This window comes from Hyaena hyaena, unplaced genomic scaffold (assembly GCF_003009895.1).
Source record: "Hyaena hyaena isolate Hyena2069 unplaced genomic scaffold, ASM300989v1 scaffold_35, whole genome shotgun sequence".
Taxonomy (NCBI): Eukaryota; Metazoa; Chordata; class Mammalia; order Carnivora; family Hyaenidae; genus Hyaena; species Hyaena hyaena.
The window spans coordinates 281,887-293,900 of record NW_024080667.1 but is presented as its reverse complement, the minus strand read 5'-3'; the positions used below and the strand labels follow the sequence as shown (position 1 = coordinate 293,900).

Here is a 12,014-nt window from a genome sequence, read left to right as displayed (position 1 = left end):
TTCAGAACATTTCAGTCTTACACTTGTTTCTCAATGAATGTCACTTTTTCTTAATAAAAAGTTACAATATAACTGAGGTTGCTAAACGATAAGCTTCTCTCTGACTTTCCACACCGTCTGTTCCATCCTTGTCCTAATAGGAATCCACTCATCATTTCTTTCCAGAGAAAAGGATCTTAACATCTTTTTTTTTTTTTTTAAGAGCTCACTTATGTAAGTGCATGCTTGGACCCTCTTCTCCATCACTTCTAATCCCAACTGCCAAAAATCAGATTCTCATTTTTTTTCTGTCTTGACTCACAACATCATCAATTATATATCTAAAAGATTTCACATCAAAAGCATTGCAGATCCAACACTGACTTCTCAAACGATATTTTAAACATTAAATCTTTTACTAAACTATACTGAAAACAAGGAATGTTAAACACAAGAACTGAGAATTTGGCAGAGGCTCTCAACAGAAGCCACTGCATCCTGGGCTGGGCAACTAATTAACCCTTGTCCGTCCCCTCTATCATGGCCATGGAGCACTGCCCTGCACAATCAATGCTGGCAGTGCCTCTGATCATTTTGAAAATTAAAAATACCCACACACCTCCCCCAAATAACCTCAGCCTCTCCCAGCGGAGAACCTCTGAACAGTAATAATTACCTAACTAGCTGCAATATGACAATATATTTGAAAGCAACTATAGACTCTGAAAGTAGTTCCTGAAGTAACTTCAGGTCCTCCAGCAATGCAAAACCCCTGTGGAAGCGTCCTGCCAATCCTATTTATTTTCATATTCAGCGCTGACTTCAACAGCACTGTTTTCACATGCCTACTTAACTAATACAGAATCTCAAGGTCAAAGTTTTATCATATGTACGAACTTGAACCAACAATCCTATCAGTGTAGAGGCAGAGAGAAATCTTACCATACCTATCACTGAAACTTACCAATTGTATCAAGTTAGGAAAAAAAATAAAGTTAAGTGCTTATGGTTTTCTAATGGTAAATACTGAAAATCTTAAAATCACGAGGATTTCTCCTACCCTGGCTTATGCCTTAGTTTCTATTTTGGATTTCTATACTTGACCAAACCTCCTTGAAGAGTTCTGCATGTCCCTTCCATTCCAGCTTGCTGACATTTATCAGATAAAGTACATTAGGCAGATATACAAATTTAGAGTATGTGACTCTTTATCATCAACTGTACTTTACTAACAGCATACATTCTTCGAAAAGAGCTTGATCTTGACTTTACATATCTGTGGCCTTAATAATATACACGTACTTATTAACTTTTCAAGATATTGCTTCCACATTCTAGGACAAATCATCCTCACAAGTATTTAATTTAATAGTATTATAAAGAGGATTTAATTATACATGACCAGTATCAATGCAGCAACAATAAAATAGTTAGGGTCTTTATTCCAACAATGGTCCCCTGAAGTGTCAAGATAACTTCAAGAACTGTTAAGACAACTTCTGACATGGAGGCCAGAGACCAGAAAATAGAGAGATATGTGGGACACTCCAGTCCCTCCGTCAGACCAGTGGGGCAGCCCGGGGCACATCGCCATCACCCATCACCCATTCTCAGAGATAAGGCACATTAAACTGAAGACAGACATAAGTAACATGAATGTAACACATTTAACAGGTTAAATTGTCACATCTACCCTTTATAGACTCGTAAAATCTACAAAGCTACATGAGAAGCAAAGTAGAAGAAACAGCAGATTCTTTAAGATTAGTTTGAACTGAGAAGGAAGGGAGAGAATTAGGAAGATAATGATTTGATTTCATTTGCATATTCACCTTTCGGTCACTGACGTCATTTTACAATTATTCTTTCGGGTCATTTTAGATCTTTTGGAACTATCTGGAAAATAATTAAATTTGCAACAAAGTCATTAATATTTATTTTATAATTATTGTAAGTTATAAAAAAATGCACATTGTAACCTCAAGACTCAGAAGAAACTAACCTTTAAGACTCAGGAAGTAACAGACAGCTTACAGACAAACAGTAAAAGAAAAATAGGAAAACCAGTATGGTATATCGGAACGTAAAACGATCATAAATGCCCTAAAACTGTGGACTAGATGCAAAGAAAAGTTTTAAAAATACCAATCTGTGAAAGAAGTCTTAGAAAGTTTATGGCCTATATAAGATAAAATATTCTAAAACTAATCACAGCATTAAGTAGATCTTTCATGGTAAGTATCATTGTAGCAAATGCAGAGATGATTTAGCTTTTAAGTGGAATAGATTCACAGTGTTTAGCACTGATTTTAACTTACTCTGGCCAAAACATTCTTAAAATCCAGGAACTTCTAGAAAAACAGTAAAAATATCTACTATGCTGACTTCTCAAAAGCAGCTGCATTAATTTACAAACACAGCTAGCATGTTTGTTATTAAAAACTACCACTCATAATTCCTAGCAGAAGAATGGAATCACCAAAGTACAATCTATAAACTCTAGGTATCAATACGGAAACATTTAGCACTTACATTAAGTAAAAACACGTCATTCATTAACACTGAATCTGCCCAGGAATTTGCTAAATAACAAATACAATTTCACAAGAATCATCACCTACAGCATCTAGTTTCACACTAGAAAGTATACTCCCAACCCCCCTGTAAAAGGCAGATTATACCACCACATTAAATAAGCCAAAGTGAAAACTCAAACCGGATATGTTTATCATTTTAAGAATAAAGAGGTCGTGTGCACCTGTGTGTGTGTGTAAAGAGAAAGAGACTGAGAACACGGCAAAGATCCGGTGAGTGTCACGAACTTCCTGACACCCTCATGCTCACATCTCTCCCCATCTAGAACGATTTCTACAGGAAGCAAAAAGGCAACCGTGTAACACAGTGTATCACACAGGAAGACCTCTGCCTGAAAAGTAAATGAGATCTGAATAGAATGCTCCCCAAAAAACCTGTAATTTCTCCCACTTCAATAAAGCGGTTTCCCCAGTGAGGCCTAGAACACCATGGACAAAAATATCCCAGGGCCTGATTTTCCAAGTTCTAGGAGCAAGGTGTCCGGACACAAACCTAAATCGGGAAACAGAGTCCAGCAAATCTCCTCCAGGTGGGAGAATCTGACAAGGCGGCTTCCACAAGAAGTAAGGGAAAAACAGAAAGTCTGTTGTTCTGAATGGCTTCAGTGCTGCAGAAATCCAATGAGAAAATGAGGCTGATTGGAGCTTTTGTTTGAAATATGTAAAGTTAACACCACAGAAGAATGTTAAAGAGATCTGTGGATGTGCTAGGAAAGTACTATAAAGCCGAATTTAGATTATGGCACCCTGGGAGGGAGGGGGGGAGAGTCAAGAAAACTTTTTCGTAAAATATTGCTTCAAGCACCCATTAATGAAGAGCTAGCTTAGCTCTTATAAATGTATAGCAAATGCTGATTATTTATCACTTACACGGTTTATGTTATAGACAGCTACTAACAAGTGCTCTCTTTTCTTTTGATTAAATGCATACATCTTACACGGAACATGTAATTTATTACATGAAAAATTCTCAGGTTTTGTTTAGGGTTTCTACAATAATTCCCCCTAGCCCCACAATTTACAATACCATTTTTCTAAAGAAATTAAAGCATACTACGCTCACTTTATTTTTTTTAAAGGACTTTTTTTTTAATTTTTTTTTTATTTATTTCTAGGAGAGAGAGAGAGTGTGTCAGCAGGGGAGGGTCAGAGAGAGAGGGAGTCACAGACTGAAACAGGCTCCAGGCTCTGAGCTGGCAGTCAGCACAGAGCCCGACGCGGGGCTCGAACCCACGAACCACGAGATCATGACCTAAGCAAAAGTCGGACGCTTAACCGACTAAGCCACCCAGGCGCCCCGCATACTACGCTCACTTTAACCTGTTCCTCTGATATTCCTCCTCATGGCACTAAAAACAAAAGAATCACCGTCCATTTTTCCAGATGAACTAACTCCGTCCAATTACAATACTCCTGAATTAAGAAGCTAATTTCCTTTCCTTATTTTCAAGGCTGCTTGACAAGAAGCCTAGCTGTGCTAGCTGTGCTAGCTGAGCAGACAGCTGCTCTCCGGCCCCCAGCTCGGCAGCCCCGCTGGGCTCCAGCCTCTCCCAGAAGTTCAGCTTAACCTACCGCTGACTGTACTTTCTGCAAACAGCATTCAAACCAAAGCAGTCCCTATAAAATGATACTTTTCTGATATTTCCCTATGTTAGACATGCAAAATTTTTAAGTAATTTTCAAAGGAAAATCAAGTCAATTCTTTCCTAACACTTAAATGTCAAGCTTCCAACTCAAACACAAAATTTCTAAAGCAAGATGCCACATGGTAGTTCATTTCACAATCCCCGAAATACAAGGAATTCTCCGTTGACCCCTCTGAGTCAATGTTTTTCCAGTGGCATTGCCAATACAGATGTTACTTTGGTGATTAAACATTTAAAATTGAGGGATTTTCAGGAACCCGACAAAATAGTTCTGAATTTCCTGGAAAACGGAAGCAACCTTCTGGAACACGATGCTCCGGTGCTCCGATGCTGGCACTCAGATACTCATCTTCTCACGCAAAGACTCTCTGAGCAAGCTAACAGAATCACCTTACAAGTGGCTGCTCAGAGCTTTTCTGGTTTTTTCCCACACAATGAACTACGTAGGAAAACGCATCTTCCACAAACTACACAGAAATGACAAGGCTTCCTGAATTCATACGGCAAGAACCTAAAGCAAAATTGGAAGTTATCCCAGACTGACAACTTCCACTGTGTCCTGCTAACATCCCGGACACGCTTCATGTCGCTATAAGATGCAAGGTCTTCTCCCAAGAGTTTATTAAGGTATTTGTTATTTTGGTAGGGAGTGACTCACTCAACTTTAAATAAAGTCTGAGGTTTAGGGTCTATCCTCTAAATATGCAAGTACTTCTGTTCTCATGAGCGTTTTGAAGTAACAGCAACACCTACCGTTTGCCGAGCAACGTTTGGGAATCGCTCTCCAGTTTAAGTGGCCCTGGTACATACGTAAGTTTTTACTTTTTAAGGGAAAGCACGATTCCAAATAAGTTATCTGTAGTTCTCGTTTCAAGGTAAAGATACGTACCTCCCCCACTTCCAATAAAAAGAATGAAAGCCTAGCTCTTGGTGCCACCAGCAGTGGTAAGCCAAAGAGCACGAGTCCCACGAGACTGTGTGCGGAGAGCAGTAATAGATTCAATGGAGAGTTTCCAGAGGGGTGTGAGTCCCAAGTTGAATGTAAACTTGACCCTGTGGGTCGGGTTCCCCAGATGCCATGTGAGGAGTTATTATCCCACCCAGCCTCCCTCTGGATCCACTCCAAAGGCCCTGCAGGTCTTTAAGAAAAGATGCAAGAGGGATTATTTAAAGGCAGAGCCCGTGAATGCATGCAACTGGGAGACCAGGGCCAAGGGCCTGACTCCATGGCTGCCCGTCAGCAAAGCAGCTTCCGCCACCTGGGATGGGCAGCGTGGAGCCGCCAGGGGTTTCTGACCGAAGAATGCTACAAACAAAACAATGTCTAACAACTTAGAAAGATTAAATTGACAGGAAAGAGTGAGGCTGGGAGGAGGGCAGCCAGAAACCCTGGGACCAGTCATTAAGTTCTTTAGTCATTAAGAATCCGAGATGATACATGATAATGGTTTGAAACACAGACAATAGCTGCAAAGAAACAAAAACTAGGACCAGCACTACACACAGGGAGAATAGACAAAATCTGTCTTCCAACTGAACAGGAAACAAAAGAGATGGTGAAGAGGAGTCCACAATATGCAATGTGACTGACTGGAAAAATGAATGTATTTTTAAAGACAGAGCAGCCAGAGCAGGAATGGTATTTCAGTGGAAGGTGGTGAGTTCCATTTTAGACCTTGAGGAGAGGCCAGACAGCCACATAGAAAAGCTGCATCCATTAAATGGAGGGAAAAAAGTCCCAGCACAGACCACCTTCAGGGCTGGGGATGGAGATCTAGAAGGCTTCAGCCACAAGGGGGTGCCTAGGGACCGAGGAAACTGCCAAAGGAAAAATTATCCACAGAGAAAAGAAGACTAAGGATTTGGCTTTGTGACAGGTATGGAAGGGCCTAGAAAGAAACTTGCCTCCTCCCCCATGTTTGGGGGGGGGGGGTGCAAGAAGCTTAAGGACTCAGAGGTAACTTGGAAGGGTTTGTCTCAGCAATCGTTTTACCACGTTATCCCTCAAGACCTACTGCATGGAGAGAAGTAGCTATGAAAAATGCTATTAATATTTTTGAAAAAAATCTAAAGGAACTGAAATTGCTTTCATATTCTTCATCTGTTCATCTCAGAACATCCCAAAGAAAGAAAGAAGTAATCACTGTCCCCACTTTACAAACAGGAAGAGGAGAGGATAACCGACCTGCCCCACCGCTGCCAGAAAAACCCAGCCCCTGTGCTCGATCTCTGATATGGTTGATTCTCTGCATCGAAGCAGGGCTCAATTAAATTACTACGGGATTGCACGGACTCGATACTCCTCTCCCAAAACAGGTAAACTGACTTACTCAATGTCCTCTAACAAATGCTAAGAGCGCTTCATAATTAAAAATTTAAATTTATCCCAAGAGCCTCCCCTTCTTAAAATTCCGCTTTTCAGGCGTACTTTAAAACTAGGCCTTTCAGAATTACAGCGAATTCTCTAAATTAAGCCTCATAGAGAAACGTTCAGAATGTCGTATCTATACTGATACCCCAAATTACCCTTGATTTATACTGTCTTAATAACCTCTTGGGCAATGCACAGGTTCACACTAAAATACGTAAGGGTTTGGTGAACCTCCGATTTCTGTTCAAATTGTAACAGCATCATTTAAATTACTTGAAAATGCCACGGAGCTTTCCCACCAGAGTTTAATGTAGTCTTAGTGGAACTACTTACGTGCGCATGGAAAAGCTGCAGGTTTTACCAATTCCCAGACAGGCTGCCCACAGTCAGCAACCTAACAGTTGCACTTAGCTTTACATATTTCAGGCAAGCTGTGCCAAGAAGTAATTTAGTTCTTTCAAAGCAAAGCCCATCGTATGATTTCGAGCAAGAGCTCCAAAATATTCTTTTGACCAAAATGGCTGGCAAACATAGAATTCAGCGAAACCTCCTTTATTGCATGTTCCGAAGAGACTAGTAAATGAAACACAGCGTAGGTATGACCTGAACCACGACTCTGAGAATAAATACTACACGGCACTGAGGAAAATACCATAAGCATACTTCACGTCAAATGAACCAGAATTACCACATACAATAACTAATTCACAGTTCAGGGAAGTGGGGTGAGGAATAAATGGCATTTTCTTTAAGAAAGCATACTTAAATGACACATGCATTCATTCCAGCGAAATTATTCAGGTATCGTAATTGAGAAAATCACCCCATTGCCAAATGTGGTCCAAAAGGACTTCTCTTTGTTTATGTTTTCCTTATCACTAAGTTCTAACTAAAGATTACTTGTGCCACAGTAAGAATTCAGTCTATACTATGTATTCTTTCGAAGACTACAAATGGAAATTTGACAACCTATACTTTTTTTTGCCCAGGGGTAGTTGCATTAACAATGCAGGTGTGCATGAAGATCAACAGCTATCTTTAAATTAGAAAGTAATAAGCTGAAGTTAGGGAAGCACTTCAAAAGTAAATGTTACTTCCTCAAGACAAACTTCTCACCTCCAATGCATAACCCGAAATGGTTGCAGGTGGGGAAACATCTTAGAGAAACTAGTTTGGCCTCCTACCATCAATCTTCAAGAGGTTGCTTCACTGAGTCTCATTTTCTAGAAGACAGTTGTTTCTGTGCTATTTGGGAAAATAGGTAACGAGCTTACATATCACCACGCATCAATTCTATACAAACTTATTTAAATCCATAATAATTTAATCTACATACTATGTCATGTACATGCCACAGTCTCCAAGTTATCTCAAATTGCTTTATCTCTTGCCACAGAACTGCTGAAAGGTACAATTTGATAAAAACCACAGGCACACACGGGAAAGAACCTCCATGGGCGAGTAAGTCTATTCCCCCACTTCCAGGTGGACTTCATGTAAACCATAGAGTCTATTCTTAACAGTTCTCTGACTAAAGTGATTCCACAAACTGCTTCAGCGGTTCAACCATCCCATCAGACAGGCCCTCCTTTAAGGCAGTGGTTGAGAACTGGGTCCCCACCAAGGGACATCTGGCAATGTCTGGAGACGTCATCAGCTGTGGCGTCTTCGGGGGGAGGGGATGGCTGTTACTGGCATCTCACAGGTAGGGGCCAGGGATGCTGCCAAATACCCTACAATGTGCAGGGCACCCCCCAAAACAAAGAAATATCCAGCCCCTAATGTCAATCATGCCAAGATTAAGAAATCCTGCTTTAATGGAACCTAAGCGATGCTTTTTCAGTGATGGAGTCCATAGCTTTCAGTCGCTCTAGGAAGATGATTTTAGCGGTTCTAATTATAAACTTCTCACTTCAGAAGATGAGAGCCAGATCTCTAACCAAATGCTATGAGGAATGACAGCATAACTGACGGGCACCGCGCAAACCACAGAGCACTGGCCACAAGTCAGCAGTATCAGGCAGTAATGACTGTCAGGTAATGTCCCCATCATCTGGAAACTCCCTGTATCTGCACATCGCCCTGCAAGTTTGACAATCTTCCCCCACTGTCCACCTACTACCCTTGCACTCCCCACTATGGAGTTTTCCCATGCAGCCCACAGGCTTTTTTCCCTGCCTGGGCAGTAAAAAATAGCATGAAAAGCAAGTTGGAAGACATGAAAATAGTAAATAACCTAAGGTGCTTTCCATCCCGGAAAGTCTATGATTTAACAGGACTTAAAAGGTTTGTAAATCAGATCTGGAACTTGAAAAGACATCAGCAGCTTAAAGAAACAGTCCCATGAATAAATAAACATCTAATGTAAAATAATCATCAAAAGAATATGTGTGCAGATATATATATGGAACCGCACAGACCCGGCTCAGGGAGAAGAGAATAAAAGGAAGCTGAAATTGAGTGCTGCTTCCTATAACCACACTGGCAGGAAAAATACATATTTAGAGGCTAAAAAACAGAATTTACATTTTCACATATCTTAAAAGATCATAAAACTTTAAATTTCACAATGGAAAAACCTAAACAAATCCTAATGAAAAGAGAATCTCAGGCTTGAGAAACCTTACTGATCAATATGGAATTGATAAAAAAAAAAAAAAATTATGGCCCACCCGTGTATTACACAGCCATTAAAAATCATGTTCAAGAATATTTAATGAGTAGATGCTCACAATATAGTAGAAAGGCAGGTTATAAACAATATACATAGTCTGATATCAATTCTGTATAAAATATAAAAGCAAATAAATATATACAAGAAATACACACATGCACAAGAAGTCTGCCAAAATGTTAATAACAGTGGTTTATCTGAAGAGTAGGAGGATTAGAGCTGATTTCTTTTCCTTCTTTGTGCTTTTCTCAAGTTCCATATTGTCCTACACTGAGAATCATTTGTTAGTTTTTTTTATTTGCGAAGCAAAGAGATTATTACAAATACAAATTTAAAACTGTGCTGTTTCACGAACCGTCCACAAAATGGGAAAAATCTGAATATGCCAACCTTTCAATTAAACCACCTTCAGAATCCATAAAAGCAAACTTTCACTGAGTTGTTGTTATTATGTGCCTGGTATTGTTTTGAACACTTCAATGTATTAACTTATTTAAATCAAACCAAGAGAGATACCGAAAAAGAAGAGCGGTGGAAAAACAGAAGCTGTGAACCATTTTAGTCCCGGTGTGAATTTCCATCTCAGTTCCTACAGATTGAAATGAGCGTGTTTAGTAAGGTAATCGAAAGGTCCTCTCAAGGCTAGAGATTCCACACATGATGAATATGGTTGAACGTCTGTAAGGAAGCGTCTAGAGAATGATGGGGGGGGGGGGAGGCTGCAGGCCATCTCAAACACAAAACCCTACTTAGAAAGAACAGGATTACGTGTCTCAGTTCCTCCTCAATATCTGTACAACAAATTTCGTAACCGTTTTAAAAAATTCTAAAACCTTACATTTTCCCAATACTTGGCCGCGTCTGATCAGTTGCCTATGAACTCTGGGATGGAAGGTAAGACAATCACTGAAAGGTTAGGTTTTCTCGTTCAACGTTAAAGTTGCTTTTAAAACAATAAAGCTGGAGTAAACAAAAACTTCACGGAATATGTTAGTCGCGTTCTGGGTACAATCATGTTAGGGTCTGATTTAAGGGACCTAAAGATCTCCTGGAACTCACCCAAAGGGAGTTCCACTTAGGAAATAAAACCAAAGCCTGAATGCAACACGGAATGCAAAATGAGGGGCCGGCATGCATCTCCTTTCTCGGGGCGGTGGGGGTGGCGGGGAATCACCGCTGCGCATTTAAAGGAATTTGGGCTTCCCGGTTACATGTGGGTTTGTTCCCCACGCTCACCGCGACAAAAGGGGGGACAGTCGCAGTTCAGCGGTTCACTCGTGGGTGGGAAGGAAACCACCGAGATTCGGGAATGCCCGTAACTGTTAGTTAACACTTCGCGTCTCACTTGCCACCATCAAAAATAGGTCCGTGGGTATCTTTAGTAACAAAATCGGCCGACACATAAGTGCACGTCTGTTCAAAACAAAAACAAAACACCGGTGGGTCTAAGACAGGAATACTGAAGGAGACAATTTCCAGGGTGGCACCACACAAAAACTACTTAGGAAACACAAAGACGCAAGACACAAAACAAATTAAGAATGCAAGTGTGGAAGGCACATTTCGCTTTGAACACAAAAGAGAAAAAAGCAAAACGCTGGCACTGCCCGGGGACCCCGCGTGCGCCGTCGCTGTCCGGGGACCCGGGTCCCGGGTGGACTCGCAGCCGCCGCCCGGCCCCGCCGCCCACACGCGTCCCCCTCGCGGGGCGCGCGGCGACCCAACGGCCACAAAGCGAACCGCACAACTTCGCCGCCGCGGGCCCCGAGGCCGGCCCGGGGGTTCGGGCGCCCGGGGGAGGAGAGGGGGGGAGCCCCGGGCCGGCCCGCGCCTGGTTCCGAGACCCCCGCCGGCCCGGGACGCCGGGTCCTCCGAGGGGGCGCGTCCGCCGGCCCGCTCGGCCCTGCGCGCCCGGTCCCTGCGGGGCGCCCCCGCCGCCGCCCCGCTCTTCGCGGGCAGGGACGGGCGTCCCGGCGCTCGAGCCCGCCGCCGTCCCGGAAGCCGCCCGTCCCGGCCGCCCCTTACCTGCGCCCGTCGCGCCCAGCGCCTCACAGCGCCGAGAGCCGCCGCCCGCGCCGCCGCTGCCGCCGCTCCGCCCGCCCCGGCGTCCGCGGCCGCGCCGCCGCCATCTTGGCTCCGGTCGGAAGTGACGTCGGGCGGCGCCGCGAGAGCCCGCATCGCCCGCGCCGTCGCCGAGGGCCGCGACCCCTGGCCGCGCGGGCACCCACACCGGGACACGGACGCCCCGACGACCGTCGGCCCCGAGGTGCCGCCGCCCTTCGGACTCCCAGGGACCTCACGGACCCCACGGGCGGCGCCTCGCCTCGGCCAGCCTGACCGCGCCACGGGAGTGGGATTCGGCACGCTTAAAAGTTGCCACGGGCCTCTCCAGCCTTAATCAAAGTCCGGGAGACGAAAAATGGGTTCATCACGGAGTTCCTGTCAAAGAAGCATCGATCTAATTCTTCGCGCATCTCCAAAGGACAAGCATTGCCTCGCCCAAAAACCTCAAGCTCCAAGGCGTCAGATGCACCTGGATTTAGCTGCTTATTCGTTTCCAACAAGTATTTATTGCCTGCGCACCATGCGCTTAGCACTGTTGTAGGTACCGCAGCCACGTCTGGCCCAGATGGCAACATTGGCCTTGCCCGGATGGAACTTATTACTTACAAATAACCCGTGCGTGGCTACGAATAAATGCTGTCCTGGAGGCCGACTGGGTTGAATTGGAGATGTCTAGCAGGTAGTTG

At 43.4% G+C, this 12,014-nt stretch overlaps 1 protein-coding gene across 4 annotated transcripts in view; it reads right to left on the bottom strand.

Moving 5' to 3' along the window:
- The window catches only part of PRDM2 (PR/SET domain 2), a 122,946-nt gene extending 111,608 nt beyond the window's left edge, over positions 1-11,338 (bottom strand). For 3 of the 4 annotated variants that reach the window (XM_039228945.1, XM_039228946.1, XM_039228948.1), the window contains exon 1: positions 11,290-11,304. The gene's annotated coding sequence lies outside the window, so the exon portion shown is untranslated. Of the gene's footprint in view, positions 1-11,289 lie in introns of all 4 variants that reach the window. The other variant, XM_039228952.1, reaches the window with a different exon arrangement.
- Positions 11,339-12,014: the final 676 nt, after the last annotated feature.